The 15387-nt window shown below is 48.0% G+C and overlaps 1 long non-coding RNA gene across 1 annotated transcript; it reads right to left on the minus strand.

Moving 5' to 3' along the window:
- Positions 1 to 3558: 3558 nt before the first annotated feature.
- Positions 3559 to 8887, minus strand: LOC115346630. The gene is made up of 2 exons (XR_003925185.1): positions 5716 to 8887; positions 3559 to 5628 (listed from the first exon to the last, which is right to left on the minus strand). It is a non-coding gene; the product is annotated as an uncharacterized LOC115346630 (long non-coding RNA).
- Between the last annotated feature and the right edge of the window lie 6500 nt (positions 8888 to 15387).

The raw sequence follows: 15387 nt of genomic DNA on the forward strand, positions 1-15387 counted from the left end.
TCGGCGTCTCTTGTTTCGGTGGCGTTGCACCAGCTGGTGCCGGAGGTGACGCTGGTGCCCGGTGCAGGTGACGGCTCCGGCGCAGAGCGTGGCTGCGCTCCTGAGGAGAGTGCAGGGGCAGGCCGGGGGGCTGTACCCCCAGGACTTGCCCCTGGGATTAACTTGGGGTAGCTCTGGTGCTGAAGACACCGGATTTGAGCACGAGCCGGTGGCCCAGGGACCCAGGGGTCTCGTGCTGTCGCCGCAGAGGGGCTGGCACCCGACCGAACCCACCCGCAGCTCCGCTGCCTACGTCCGTTCTTATGCCGGATACGAATCTGGCCTATTGTTCTTTATGCTATTTTTCATCGGTGAAATAGCAGTAAGCAATCTGTGCTTTCAGACGTGCTTATTGACTCAGCACGGCCAGGGCTGGATCCTCGGCTGGTGTAAAGCAGCCCTGGCCCATCAGCTCACGGCGTCACCCGTGACCCCCATTTAGTCTTCGCCCCGCTGGCGGCTGTGGCCCGGCGCTCTGGATCAGAGGAGCTGTTTGACCACGGGCCGAGGCTGTGGCCGGGCAGAGGATCCCCTCTCGGTGCCGGGTGGCCCCAGGTCTGTCCGCAGGGGTTGGCCTCTGCGTTCTGGGAGGTGGAGAGAGATGTCTTCGGGCAGCTGGAGCCTGAGCGAGGCTGGGTTTGCTCTGCAGAGGGGTCCTGGGTTTGTACTGGGTTCGTACTGGTTTGAAGGGCAGGGACTGCTGAGCTCAGGTGATTAACATAACAATCCCGGGGCTCTGCCTTCATCCTGTGGCTAAAGCCTGGTTTGCTCAATCCAATTTCCAGCCTCTGCCCTTTCTTTAGCAGGCTAATTACACCGGCAGGACAGTGGAAATGACCTCCTTAAAGCCACAGTGCCCCTCGTCTACTTACCTGTCAAAACACAGGAGACGGAGCACTGATACCATTCAGAGCAATCACATGTTTGGGTGCAACCGGCAAACGTACTGAAGTAGCAGAGCACTCCCCTGAAGTTCACAGCGGTAACTCCCGTGTTGTTTATCAGTCGCGATGTGCATTCGTAGAGATCTTTCCAAGCAAGGTCCGCTGGCTAGCGGGGCCATGGAGGTGTGGATTTGTGTGAATTAAAGGAACGGTAAGCGTGCAACATTACACCAGTAAGTGTGCAAAGTATTACCATCTCGCACAGAAACCTGTGAGGGCACTGGGCTGGAAAGCTTCTGCAGCGCTGGCTTCTCTCATTAGTCATCCTAGCCTCATTCTGTCTCTGAAACGCGTAGTGCCCGGCTCTAGTGCAGCTCTGTCCGCCTCCTGCACAAACTTGGATGTGGCCTTTGGGCCCAGAGAAGCTGTGAATGCTTGGATGTCTGGTCCTGCAGCAACTACAGCAGGGCTGGGGCAGGAGTCTGCATGTGGATCCTGCCGGGGGGCTGCAGCTTCAGAGGAAGAAGCATGGGAAGCTGCAAACTGTCTCGTCGTCAGGCAAGCCGCAGAAAACCCATGGGCTACGCATAGGATGCTGATGTGGCCATCGACAGAGCAAAGGACGGGTGCTCCCGAAGTCCTTGCAAGGGCTTGTCCACTGGAGCAGAAATGAGTGATTTCCAGGGAGGGTAGAGCATGTTTCTGTACTAGTGTTCTGACCAGCTTTGTAAAGACCTGTACTGTAGTAGGTGGTCTTCGTGTTGTAATTCTTGAAACTATGTCAGCAGCCACGTAAATCTGCCCCTTCACAGGGGATAACAGAAAGTAAAAGCTTGTGCCCGACCAGTAGCTTGGCACAGGACGTATCTGTTGTGGTCCTGTTGAAATTGGCCACGATATCTTGTTAGGGCTGAATTTTGCTTAGGATTGTTTTTGTTTGTGTGATGTTAGTACTCACAAAGAAAGAGGCAATCTCCAGGTTTCAGGAGGACCTGTGAGGTGAAGCTGGTCTAATAGGTGGAGCAGCTGTAGCTAAACTTCTAGAGCCAAAAGGATGGTTTTGCTATCTCTCTTGCTTGGAAAGGAGGAAATATGGTGAGCATCTTGAGGTTTAATGTAACGAAACAGGCCAGGAATAAAATTAACTGGATAGCTGATACAGATGTGTCAGTCACACTTTGCCCCAAAGCCACTGCTGATTGCTGAGATACCTGTTCCGTCAGGCATTGAGAAGAGGTAGCAAAACAATTTTCAATTCATGGCAGTCTTAAAGAGACCTGCTGCACACAGCAAATTTGATGCTGTGATAACTGACACTGTTTGTGACAGACAAATCTGTGGCTTGTGTAGTGAAGCAGTTCAGAAGTGCCTGCTGTCGCATACCAAAAGGCTGTGGAAATGGTACTTGCTAGGAAAAACGTTGCAAGAGGATCCCAAATACCAAAGGAATCTACAGAAAGCCATAGGAGATCAACAAGATACTTGAGCACACTCAGAGATTTTTTTTTTTTTTATTATTATTTTTCTTTCCAAAGGCACAAATGGCATTTGCTCTGATCCTATTGGAAGCTACAAAATAGGGGACTGTTGAGAAACAAGGTGGTATCAGGAAAACCAATACTCCAGCACTGAAGTATAAAGATAAACTGAACATATCTGAGAGAGAAGGAAACAATTGCAGGAAAGGCTGTTCCTAGAAAACTGCTGGGAGGAGGGCAAATGCACCCGGGGCAACAAGTTTAGGACAAATACGGGGAACAATCTTGGATGCATGACCTTGCCCATCCTTACCACGACAGCCTTTTCCTACATTTTGTTCCTGGGAAGATAGAGGAGTTGCTCTGTCTCTGACGTGGAATCCAGGGTTGTAGGGAACAGTGCAATTGCTTAGTCCTCTGGAGAACGATGTGGCTTTCTGATGAGGCAGGGGTCATGTTTAGAACTGTGCACAACAAGATGGACTTGCAAATGTTACTGTTGATGACAAAGAGCAGCTGGTTGCTTCAAGTGAGTCTGATATCATTTGAAATTATGCCTGTGGATTAATTAAACTCATAAGATAGAAAATGAAATAAATCTGTAACGTGTACGCTACCTGTAATGCAAGTGCGCTATGAGAAGGGGCAAACTGAAGCATGCAAGAAACATTGTGTAGAAGGGGAATAAAAATGTATCTCTGATTTGTGGAGCTTTTTGTTTGTGTTTTTCTATGTGAGCCTTCTAGGAAGTTCCATTGGACTCCCTTGTTGGAGAAAAACCCTGCTGCTCCTGTAGGGCAGGGCTCTCGTGGGTTGTCACTGGTCAAGCGGTGACAATAGGCAGCTTGGCAGAGTCAGAGCGTAGACTTTGCAGTATTAAAAATCAAGGCAAGTAGTGTTAGCTCTTCTCCATGTGTGGTTAAATGCTTTCTGTGTAGCTGGTGCCAGGCGCTGTCGCGGCCCACTGCTCACGAATGCCTTTGCCAGGTGGAGACCACGTCTGCTTTTAGTTGGAGTTAAGGACCAAATGAGACTTCAGTCTGTGTGTCACTTCTAAATGATACTTAGGCTCGTATTTCAGGGAGGGGGTTTGGAAAACTGGATCCTGTGACACTTTCAATGGGTGAATTCACTGATCTCTTTTTTTTCTTTTTTTCCCCGTGCTCTAAAATAAATGAATAACCCACGTGTATGTGAGAGCTACCCCATACCACAGCTGTGTCAGCGGAGGATCTTGCGTTTCCTTCAGATTTCACACCACAGTAAGTGACTCCAATCAGGCAGTCTCTCAGAGAGAAGCCACCATGGGAATGCTGTTTTCAGCATCCCACACTGTCCTCGAACAGAAGTCGGAGACCTCCCATTTCAGTCCATATAGCAATTGGTTGCAGTGCCCCTGTTTTGCGGGAGATTAGTGCCATTGTGTCTACAAGCAGAGATTGCGCAGTCTAATTTTGTAATGAAGAATTATAGTAAAACAGTAGGCAGTGCTTCCTGCAAAGAATATCTGCTATGTATGGCTTTATACAGGATAAACTGTATGGCTTAAATATAGAAGCAGCATTCTTCTGTTAGGAACTCTAAAAGAAAATGCGTTCCAGTTGGTGTTTGCTGGCAGTGCGTTTGGTACATCATTCACTTACCTATCTAAATTCCAAATGTAATAGGTAAACCAACATTAATTCATTCTCCGATGATGTACTGGACTGATGGAAATCATTATACATTTGTGAGATGTGTGTCCCCCATTGCAGCGTAGCAGTTGTCTGTCAGGGTCTGGCTTGCAGGTACCCAGGGTCCCTTTCGTAAGCTGGGCAGCGTGCTGTACCTCCTACAATGCCGACTGTGAAATCTCCTTAGCTCCCGATTGCTCCCTTTCTCTTTGACTCACAAGGACCTTGATTTCAGCTACGTCTGCGTCAGGCTCTTAGTAACAAAACTTCTGTCTGAAACGTGCTGTGTCTGGCAAAACAAGCAGCAGCTCTTGCGAGGTCCTCCCAAGCAGGTTTCTCTTACTGCTGTCATTCCCCATGCGCAAGCACCGCATACCCATCCCAGAATTTGCTTCTTTTCTTGTGATGGATCAACTCTGTTATTTTGGAGCACAGGCTCACAGAGCCAAGCTAGAGGATCTCCAAGGGAAGTTTTAAGTGTTCAATAAAAGAAGGAATGCAGGGAGAAAAGAAAGCCCCAACTCAAATGGCATCATTCTCTTTCCCTCATCCCTTTGAGGTTCTCTTGCCTTCCCTGCCTGTGTGTGACCTCCCTCCTCTCTCTTCCAACCAGCCGCTTTCTTTTTTCAGTCTTCCTCCTGCCCCTCACCCTCCTCGTTCATTGATCTCCCTTTAGGCTTTATTAGTGACTCCCCCTCCCACCCTTTCTCTCCCTCAGTTTTTCTGATTCTCTAACATAGGACAATTGAATGAGGCCAGACTCCTAAGCCGAAACTGGGGGTGAGAGGGAAGAGGCGTTAAGATTTAATGATATTGCCTCTTTAAGGAATCCCTAATTCCTAACACCCATCTCCTCCCCCACCTGAGAACCAATTAAAACTCAATGAATTCAAGTGGAGGCTTTTGTGCATCACATGTGCTTGACTAACAAAGCCTTCTCCATGCTGGAATAAAAGCTTCTATTCAGCAGCCAGTTTGTTCTAATTCAAATCACTTCCACTCCAGCATCCTCTCCTTCCTTGCTGCTCCTGAGTTCCCAGGCTGGGCTGCCGCCCACGCAGCCCTGCCCAGAGCTCCGTGCTCCACCTTGCAGAGCCCTACCTCGGTGGCGGGGGAGCAGAGGACTGGAGATGACCTCCCTATGGTCAACTGGGCAGTCCATGGTCATTATGGCCCTCTCCCCAGGAGTCTGCTGGGCTGGGGGGTGAGCCCACAGCGTTCTCTGCAGCACAGGAGCTCCAGCCTTGGGAGCTGTCTCCGAAGGGGCTCTGCTGTGCCCTTGGGAAACAGCTCGCTCATCTGTGCAGAGTCCTCTGTGCGCAGACAGAAAATTACCTTGTCTATGGGTAGAGCTCAGCCTTCCTTGAAACCAGTGAAAACCCTCTCCTTTCCTCTTTGCTGTTGGGGTTACGCGGATGTGGTGACACCTGAAGTAGCAGGGGAGTCCAAAAGCACACAAAGTCTAAGTGAGTGCAAGTAGTTTGTACTTGCATTTGCCTCGGGGTATAAATTGTGCTACCTGGGAACCTGAGGGTAGCTGTCCTCTACCGTGCCCTGAAAATAAAAAAAGGGGCTTGAATAAGGTCATCTGGGGGATAGAATGTATTTCATGCTATTCAACTTGAAATCTAAAATCCTCACCTGAAAGGTTTGTAGCTGCAGGTCGGGGTTTTGGGGGGCTTTATGTAGGGAGGCAATTCTCTGTCGAGATGTTAGTCAGGTAATCTTCCCAGTGTAAAACAGGCTCTGCTCAGAGCTTTTGCCTGTCCTTTACCGATCAGTGTTACCTGAGCTGTTAGCAAAGCTGTATGCATGACATTAACTGGGTTATCTTTTCCCTGTTCCCGCAGCCTCCTATTTGTGGTGACACTTTTGGATTTTTTTGCTCTTGTGAGAAATCTCTGGTAGAAGCAGGTTGAGTGCTCTGCTCTGATGGCAGTGAGGTTTTTACTCCCTCTAATCTCTCCTGGGAGCAAGCTCCAGCACTGCAGGCCAGCTGCCAAGGAAGCTATCTGCTCTGCTCCGGAGCCTTGTTCTGGTACACGGCAGTTGCATCACTCCTGAAACACGTGGCTTTCTCAGGGAGTCATGAAGGAGGTACCCAGCTCTTGGGTAGCTGGGACCTTTCCCACAAAGAGCTCTGGCAATTAAGATGAGCTCTTGGAAGCTGATTTGCTATTTGCAGAGGCACCAATGGTGAGAGAAGCGATTTGGGTTTACATGTAGTTAGGAACCTGTGGTGTCTGACAACGGGGGTATTACATTTTGAACTCATCTGAAAGTCTGTAGGGCTGGTAATTCTTTCCACCACACTGCCTTGCAGCTGTCAAGCATGGCAGCAAGCATTAGCGCACATCAGGGTGTGTTGCAGTCTTCTAGTCAACTTTTATGAAAGAAAGATTTGAACATCCCTTAGTGGTCCTGTTTTCTTGCTATAGCTGTGCTCTCTCGCATCTGATCGCTAACCTTAACTGTGGCCAGCATCTAGAGCTAAATATGTTTTACTGTTCCCAAAGAGCATGTTTGGGTCTCTACTTGTCTGTCTCATCCGTGTGCTCATAGATTTGGACACCGAACCCTCCTTTGCTGTCAAAAGACTTTTACTGTTTAGTAAACTGGCACAAATTTTTCATCCAGCTTTTTTCCTGTAAGTGCAAGTTGGCCTCTTGTTGCAGTGATGTGCAGAATTGAAAAAAATTTGTGCTCTGGATAGGTTTTTCCTTAGCAAACCCAGTCCTAGGTCTACATAAATGCAAAAGAGCAGGGACTCTGAAAATAGGCAAAATGTACTGGGCTCTCAGACTACCCCACAAATTGTAGAGAACGGTTCTTTAAGTGACAAGTTAATTTCAGGTAATGCTATGCGGTATCATGACAGTATAATCTCTGTCCATGAATATGGTGAGGGGGAAGAAGATCGGATAAAAATCTGTTGGTTTGAAAAAAATACTTCATTCCCTGTGAGTTAGAGAGTGCTGATTATTCGGAGGAAGTTAAAAAGTATTTCCCTTTACAGCTTTTGGGTTATTTTCTGCAGCATGTTCTCTCTGAAGACCTCAAAGCATTTTTTTCTTCAGATAGGGAAGAAACACCTCAGTTTTCAAGTAGAAAACCAGAGTTTTCTTGGCCCAAATCACCCGGCCAATCTGTGAGAAGAGGTAGGAGCAGCACCAACAACTCATGAGCTTTACTGAGGAGCTCGGTCCTTTTTCTTGAGCCTGCTGTGAAATGCAGCAACTGTGTTGTAAACTCTGTAAGGTGGGGGGCTGACTGCACCGTTGTGCCTGCTCGGGGACTGGCAGGGCTTAGTTGGTCCCTAAGTTTTTTTTGTAATAAACGTGCTTAATTGAAGGGAGCAGAAGATCTGAGCTCACGCGGTTGTGTGGCTCGGTGGGCGAAACAGCCCCTTCCTTCGTGAGGCAGCTGAGCTCTCCTTGTGTTGAACACTGACCTTCGTCTCTGGGGCTCTGCAGTTCATTCCTGTTTCTCGTTAGTGAAATGAGTTTGATGGTCTCAGACTTGCTAGTAAATGGTTTCTACTTCAAAACAAAGTGCAGTTAGTTTGGCAGGAGAGTCCCAGCTCTGACCTAAAACTAAATTACAGCTGACCCTGAGATAGTGAGGCCCCTCCAGGTCAGGGACAAGGGCATTGTCAGGACACTGGGAGCTTGCACTGTAATTAGCAGCAAAGGTATCAAATACCTCTGTTTCCAGCATTCCTGTCCTTAAAGCAACACAAGCATAAAATCCCAAAATTTCTCCTACTGCAGCTTCACTTAAAAATAAAACAACAAAAAACCAAAAGGGAAGTAAGGCTGAACAAACTTTCATTGATTTGCTTTTTCTCTGTTCTGCAGTAAATCCCTCCCCATCTTACACTGTCTCCCACAATCCCTTGTTCCCCCAGCATCTGGGAATGAATTTACCAGACGCTGCCTTGCTTTCAAGGCTCCAGAATGACCAACGAACATGAGCACATTCTGTCTGACTAGCAGGAGTGTGTAAGAGGAGCTTTCCTAGTTCAAAAACTTGTTTAGCTCCAGAGCTGCTCTCCCAGCAAATGTCTCTTCTATCCCCAGCTTTCTTCAAACACCAGAGAGGCTCTTCTAGATTCACCCTCCAAAATGCGATTTCTTTTAGATACACTTTAAAAAGATACCTTTTACACAGGAACGTGATAACTTTTGAGATAGGGAAACACTTGTACTAGCTTTCTTGGTGTCTAGCAGAGTGCCAGTAAACAGAGGACAGGGTGCTATTGTGGCTAAAAACATAGAGAAGGTATAGATTATCTGAGTGTTACGCTTTCGACCTAGTCACCTATGCCACTACGTATAAAGAAACACAGATCTTGGATGTGCACCTTAAGACACCACGTGCTTGTTTTGCAGAAAATGCTTTGGGCCCAGAGCTTCCCCAGGCTTTATTTGGAAAGAGGAACGTTTACTGCATCTCCATTTTTTGGACTCAAATGCTCAAAATCGATGGAAAGTTTTGGAAGACGCCTCACTGTTTCCATCCGTCACAAGTGGGCAGTTTCCAAACCCCAAGGGTGTCTGTGAAGCAACAAACTGGGTGATCCCCAGAGACAAAATGCTGGAGCAGGGCAGGACATACTACACAGGGCTTCCAAAAACACCCGTATAATCAGATTACAAGTCCAGTGAGTCAGGATGTCACAAGCCTGAGTATGATCCCACTATTTCCAGTGTAACTCATGAGATTTTTCTCTTCTGATGTCTCCAGAGCTGCACTGGTCATTCCTGCAAACAGGAGAGCAGAATCTGCTCATTGATCGATTAGGAATGTGTCAGGTAGATGGAACTAAAATCTTAAAAACATTTAATTAGATTAAATTTTTATAGGAGCCTGAAGGTTTTCTTTTTAATGTTAATGCTCCCCATTTTGATACATGTATCCGACAGAAACTTTGATTTGTAGAGGTTACTGTTTCATTTCTACTTTTAGTAAAGGAGTGGTTCCAATATATCTGTGCATGTTCCCTGTGAGAGAGGTTTCCTGCTGCTCCTCTGCAAGCCCCTGCTTTTGACAGAGTATCTCCATGTTGCTTGCGTCCCAGCTTTGCGCTGAAGAATGTCTTGGACAGCTACTTTGGAGGGAGCTGGTCCTTAGCTGTTGCGGCAGCTTGGCCACCAGCCAGCTGGGAGCGCTGAGGAATATCGTTTGTGAATCACTTCTTGCTCCTGGTGGGAAAAGGGTCAGTGACTCAGTTTACTTCAGCTTGTGGAACCGCATGGGCATAAGGTAGGTGGGAAAGTTCTGTCTGGGACCAAAAAAAAAAAAAGAAAAAGAAAATGGCATAAGGACCCTAATGTAGCAAAATCAGCCTTGAGGGAAATCCAGAGCAGGCAAAGGCGTGAAAAGATAAATGCTTAAAGGCTGTGAAAAGTGAGCAAAAGATACAAGGGCAAGAATGGACAAGTAGCAGCAGGAGCAAAGTATTTCCCACTAGACTATGAGTAGTGCAGAATCAGAGCTTGACTTCAGTGAGAGGTTAGCTCACTGGGTCTGTGGGCAGGGGGAATTGCTGTGTCTTGGGACCAAAGAATGGATTTTGAGCCTTTTCCAGTTCCAAACTCAACATATTTAAAAGCTGGTGTAGGTTGCTGCAGCTGGAATCTTTAGTAACAGCTGCCTCATTTCACATTCCCTAGCCTGGAAGGATCGGGAGCCTGTAAGCCTGAGCGAAGATGCTGTGCCCTGGGGTGGGGGAAACCCTCCCTCTCTGGAGGATACCACTCCTGGCCCCAGAGCGTCTGTTCCGGGTGCAGTGCTGTAGAAAGCCGGGATTTCCAAGTACAACGCCCACTGGGCAAGTTTGTGCCTTGCCATAGACTTTTCTTCTATCGCAAAGAGAAGAACGACCGGAGATGACTACAAGTGCACCTGGACCCTTGCAGCCTCTCTCGTCTCCCTTCCCCGTTCAGCAGGGAGGAGGCTCAGGCAGGGGTTACAAGTACAAAGCAGCTAAGCCGCTCCTGCAATCTGAGGATGGGAGCTTTGCCTGGGAAGACACTGGTGTCCGTCTTGATTAGGACGTGATGCCTGATGTAAGTCATGTGACAAGTACAAACAAAATACCTTGGCAAAACCTTGAGGAACCAGGACAGGCTGAGCTGCTTAAGGAGATTTACAGCGTGTATTTCTGTCCTGTACACTTGCCTTGGTCTGAACCTTTCCCACCTCAGGAGCTCCAGCACGCACCCTGGATTTTAAAGATGCTCTTTTCTGTTCATTCCTCCAAATAATCCGTAAACCTTCTCAATTTTGTGCTGTTAACTTTAACAGTGTAGTCCCAGTTACTTTACACCCCCACAGTACCAGAATGCTATAAAGTTGTCTTCTGAGAAGTGCTGTTGGGATTTGTGGAGCAAAGGTCCCGTCAGCTTAGATTAGAAAATAAGTCTTGAAGAAATGGGAGAGTTAAAAGCCAGTGTGAGTGTCATAGCAGAGGTAGGAAATCGATTATGTCCTGAAAGAGAGGGGATGAAAAAACAGCTTCTGCTTGCTCAGCTCCTGTTTGTATGTTGAGCCAGAAGTTCTCTGTTTGCTCCTGTAAGTGCGTTTTCCTTCTGGTGCTGCTCTGGGACAGTGCCAGTACCCAGATTTTCTGCCTCCTGCAAGCACCTCGGTGGAGGATCCAGTCCTCCTTCCCCTGAGCCCTGTTCTCCCCTTGCTCCCCTGTTGGCTTGGACTTGGCTATCTTTAAGGCGGATTTTAGAGGTCCTTGACATGGTGGTGGCTCCAGCCCTGGATGAATAATTCACACATGCGTCAGACCTGCAGAGGATGTGCAGATCTACCGATACTGCAGCATCACTGGTCCCTGCTTGAGAAGCTGGTTACTGGAGGCCCAGCAGACTGGGCTGCAAGGCACCCAGCAGTGTCACTGCAGGGAGACACTGGAAAAGCTGTGTCCGGTGTGGTTTGTATTTGGTTTTTCTTTCTTTCTTTTTTTTTTTTTTTCTTTTCCTCCCACTGGGACACAGGATTTTATTTTTGATACAGAACTGTAATACTTTTTAAAAATGTTAATACAGAAACCCATTTTGTCTAAGATATCTGGCAGCCATTGCACTGGCTGATGCTCTCAAACCTGACCCAGGCCTTTTTCTGTTACCCCTATTTACCCGACTCATTCCCAGACCTTTTTTCCAGTCCTGGTGGTGTTTGGTGCAGCCTGGCCCCAAGCTGCACTGTTCCTTGCCCTGACATGTGCCCGTGGACCACAGGCTTTAAATTTCTCTGTGTTATTCCTCACTTCTCTAGCCTCCATCTATGCATTGGAACGCACTCGGAACTCCCCTTTCTATCAGACAAGCCCTCACTTTTGCCTCCTTTACTCCAAACTCTTTCCTTTCCCCTCACGTGATGAAGAAACTGTAGAAACTGAGGATTGAAAGTGGTGCCAAGAGGTCACCTCTGCAACAGGCAAGGACAAAATAGAACCTGATCACCAAACTGACGTTTGCTTAATTTGTTCTTAAAAATCTTCATGGGTGGACATTCCTTGGCCTTCCTGGCTGACCTCTCCCATCTTTAGCCATCCTCATAGTTGCTAAGTTTCTCCTAATATCTAACCTTTATCTCCTTCTGTGCCCCCGAGCCAATTGCCTTATCCTCAATGAGCACAAGGAACAGTTTAATCAATGTCTTCTTTAAAACAGTCTAGCACATCTGGCGGATTTCTGTTGCATCCCTCCTCATCTCTCTTCTCTAATGGTGGGGAAATGGGTCCCCCTATATCATCCCATAGGAAGCTCTGAGCTTCCAGGCAAGGAGGGGAAGAGCAGGAGGCAACGCTCCGCTTCCAGGCTGGGGAAGAGCCTCTTAACAGCGGATGCTGTGGGAAAGGTCCCTTTACATGGGTTGCTGGAGTGAGGGCTGGGGAGAGGTTAGGTAGGAGCAAGGATGGAGCAGAAAGCAGTGACTGATGAAAGTCTGTGACAAACGGTCACTAAGAGGTTAGAGGGAAGGTGGAGCTCAGGGCACCCTCGAGGAGAGAGGTCTCATTTTTCAAATCTGTTGTTGCGTTCTGTCACTTTATATGTGATCTTCGGAGTGTTATGTTAAGGAAAAAAAAAAGGGGGGGGGGGGAAGTGAAAATGTTTTCAACTCCTTTAGAGAGGTGGCACCTGCGCAGTGGCCAGACTGGTGCAGTGCTGGGTGCTCTTGGTGCGCGGAGCAGCTCTGGTGTTAGAGCTGAGCAGTCAGTGTTTCCTCCCTCATTTCCTGGACTGATTTAGATAGGATCATGGAGACTAGACACCATGTAGTAGTTTTTAGAGCTTGTAGAGAGGGAGAATAGCAGGAAGGGCGCTCTGATTTTTTTCCTTTGGCCATCATTTCCAGGACAGCAAGTGGAAGTCTGCAATCTCCTACTGTCCTTCAGAGACCTCTCCTTTTTTTTGCTGTTTGATGCTGAATCCCTATTTACTGTGCTACAAGTTCTCTTGATGATTTACTTTTTTTCCCCATTCCATGCAGACCTCTTTCCCCTCTTTTTTTTTCTGCTGCTCCAATCTCGTCCTCTCTCCTCCCTTACTCCTTTCTTCCAGTTATCCCAGTTGTCTACTTTTCATACTCCCCTTTCTCCTGCTCTTTATTCACCCACACCTAATGTTTCTCTTTTCTTTTCCTGTCTTGCATACAGCCCTGTTCCTCTCCTCTATTCTTTCTCACCCTGTTCTTCAATGCTCTGCACCATGTAGCCTGTTTTCCCATTGCGAATCTTGCCCCGTGAGGTTTCTTACATGAAGCAAAGAAATCCTCGGTGCCTTTGCAGCCATTCCTCTCTTCCTGTTGCTGACTCTGTCCCTCCCCCCCACCTGAGAGGAGTCTAAATAATTAAATTCCTCTAAATAGCTCTTCTCCCGCTATGTGCCTGACTTTTGCCCCAAGCCAGCTCCTGCCCTGGCTGAGCGGCGGGTTCCCTTTGAGGCAGACACCCCTGGCTGCCTTGTGCATGGGCTAGCAGGGAGGTTTTGCCATCAGCCTCTCCAGAGGGTCAGCATCCTTTCCAAAGCAGGCACGAGCACCACTGGAAGCCGCTGCCAGAGACTGGCGTTGCCCCCAGGCTGCCTACGGAGCTGCAGTTAATATCTTCCAGGTTTGCATGTTCAGCATCGTAATGCAAATATTACAAAAATTATTTGAATTCCAGCTCAAGTTTGTTTATCAACTGTCCAAACTAAATGAAAAGCGAAACTTCTCGTAGTACCTGACTGCCAAAACCTCCTGGCTAGAGACAGGTCTCCAAGACACAATCTCTCCTTAAGCCTTATATGATGAGGGAGGAAAAGAGGCGGCTGCTGCCCTGCCCCTCCCCTAACCTCCACTTTTTGGAACCTCCCTCTCGCCATGAATAACTCCAGTGTCTGCCACTGGTGCTGGGCAGAGCTTTGCCAATCATCCTCCTCAGCAGGAAGTGGACATGATTTTGATAGTGTCACTCTACCACACACGAGACGCTGAATAGCAGCAAGAAAACTGAGCAGTTTTGTTAATCTCGCTGGTGTTTGGCAACCTCTCAGCAGCAGCCACAGAGGCACTACAGCTGTCTGTCTGCAGCCCCAGGAAAACAATGCTGCATTATTTTATATTCGGCAGATCATCTTTCCAATCATAAGGTCTGGAATGTTTTATATATTTACTTCTCCATGAGGAAAGCTTCCTCCTGTCACTAATCAACAGATTTTTCAAGACCCGCTGTCTTGTGTGTTACAGAGATAAATGAATTGATATTTACAAAGCACTTTGGGGTCCTAAGGTGGAAATACAAAATATTGCTTGTATGTTTTGAAAAGGGCTTCGGAATAAGTTACGTGGTACGGTGTCATTCCCAGCGATGCAAGTCCAACCACATCCTCCATCCAAATCTTCCTGAATGCTCACTTTTTTTTCCCTCTGATGTTCACAGATGTTAACTCATGTTGACCCTGTTCTCCCTTCTCCAATATTATTTTAGTGGAGAAAAAGAGAATAAAATAATAAGCATAATGCAAAAAAAGATACAATGAAGCATTTTAACACTGTGTCCCTCAGAGGTCTACTTTATCTGTCTCATAAATAACACACATTTAAAATTATAGCAATGCACTGGTAGTAAACCAAGAGATGTTATCCTTTAGTGTGTCCAACGCTGAGCTCTTATTTCTTTTTTTCTTTCTTGTGTTTAATTAGCATTAGTACTGTGCCTAGGTTGGGCAGTTACGGAGCATAAAACCTGTGCCAGGTGACTTGAAAACGTTAGTCCCCACTTTGGAGTATTTGCCATCCAAATCGGAGAGAGCAGGTGCCAGGAGGCAGCGCAGCAGCAGTGAGTTTGGGCAGCGTGGCAGGCGGCAGCGGTGGCTTTCTGACAGCCCGGCTACTGTCCAGGTTTCTCAGGACGTACGAGGGGAGATGGCCGGGATGCTGCCTCAGCACCCCTGCTTCTGCTGGCCGTGCAGCCCTTCCCCGTCACTGCCAGCTGCAGTACCACCTCTGCATGTTGTTATTTATATTTCTCTTCTGCACCAGCCCAGCTGCCTCTCGGGGCATCTCCACCCAAAGTGGTGACTTCAGCCCTGTGGAACGATGAGTGGGTTATTCTGGAGAAGAAACTCAGCCTGGACTGGTGGCAGCGGGAGCTGCGGCTGCTCCGCGGCCACAGCTGGGCTGCTGCGTAGCTCAGTTCCCAGGGGTGGCTACCAAGTCTCTGGTGTTGAGTGTGTTGCTGTGCCCAGGTACAGGGCCAGGAGACAGGATAGTGTCAGTGACCCAGCTCAGGAAATGGAGTGGGTGAATGGTGGTTTGGCAGAGCTAACAAGCAGGGGATGAATTTACCTCAGAGTTGCAGCCACAGGCCTTGGGATGAGCCCATGTAATGAAAGATACTATTGCAAAGTCTTCTTAAAACAAAGGTGTCCTGGTTCTTCTTCAGCAGGGAGATGAGGTGTATTGGCACGTGGGAAAGCAGCCATGAGAGAAGGTGAAGAAAGGTCAAATGAGGATGGCACTGACCTGAGAGCTGTCAATACCTCGCTCTAGGCGGCAAGAGGGTACAGGGGAGACTCGTGCTGGAAGGAGCGGAGCTAGAGATGTGTGTGGGGAATATTTGGCAGCGCAGTGGCACATGCCTGGGACCCTGCGATACCCTCTTGCAATGAGAGGGGCTCGCAGCAACTGTCACCAGAGCTTTTGTGCACTGCTCTGTTCTGATGTGCCACAGATGCAAACAAGTGCCTTCTCTCAGAGCGATGCACGACATGGTCAGGAGAGGCTACAACTCTCATCTGACTCTGGCTTTGC

The sequence above is a fragment of the Aquila chrysaetos genome, chromosome 9 (assembly GCF_900496995.4).
Source record: "Aquila chrysaetos chrysaetos chromosome 9, bAquChr1.4, whole genome shotgun sequence".
Taxonomy (NCBI): domain Eukaryota; kingdom Metazoa; phylum Chordata; class Aves; order Accipitriformes; family Accipitridae; genus Aquila; species Aquila chrysaetos.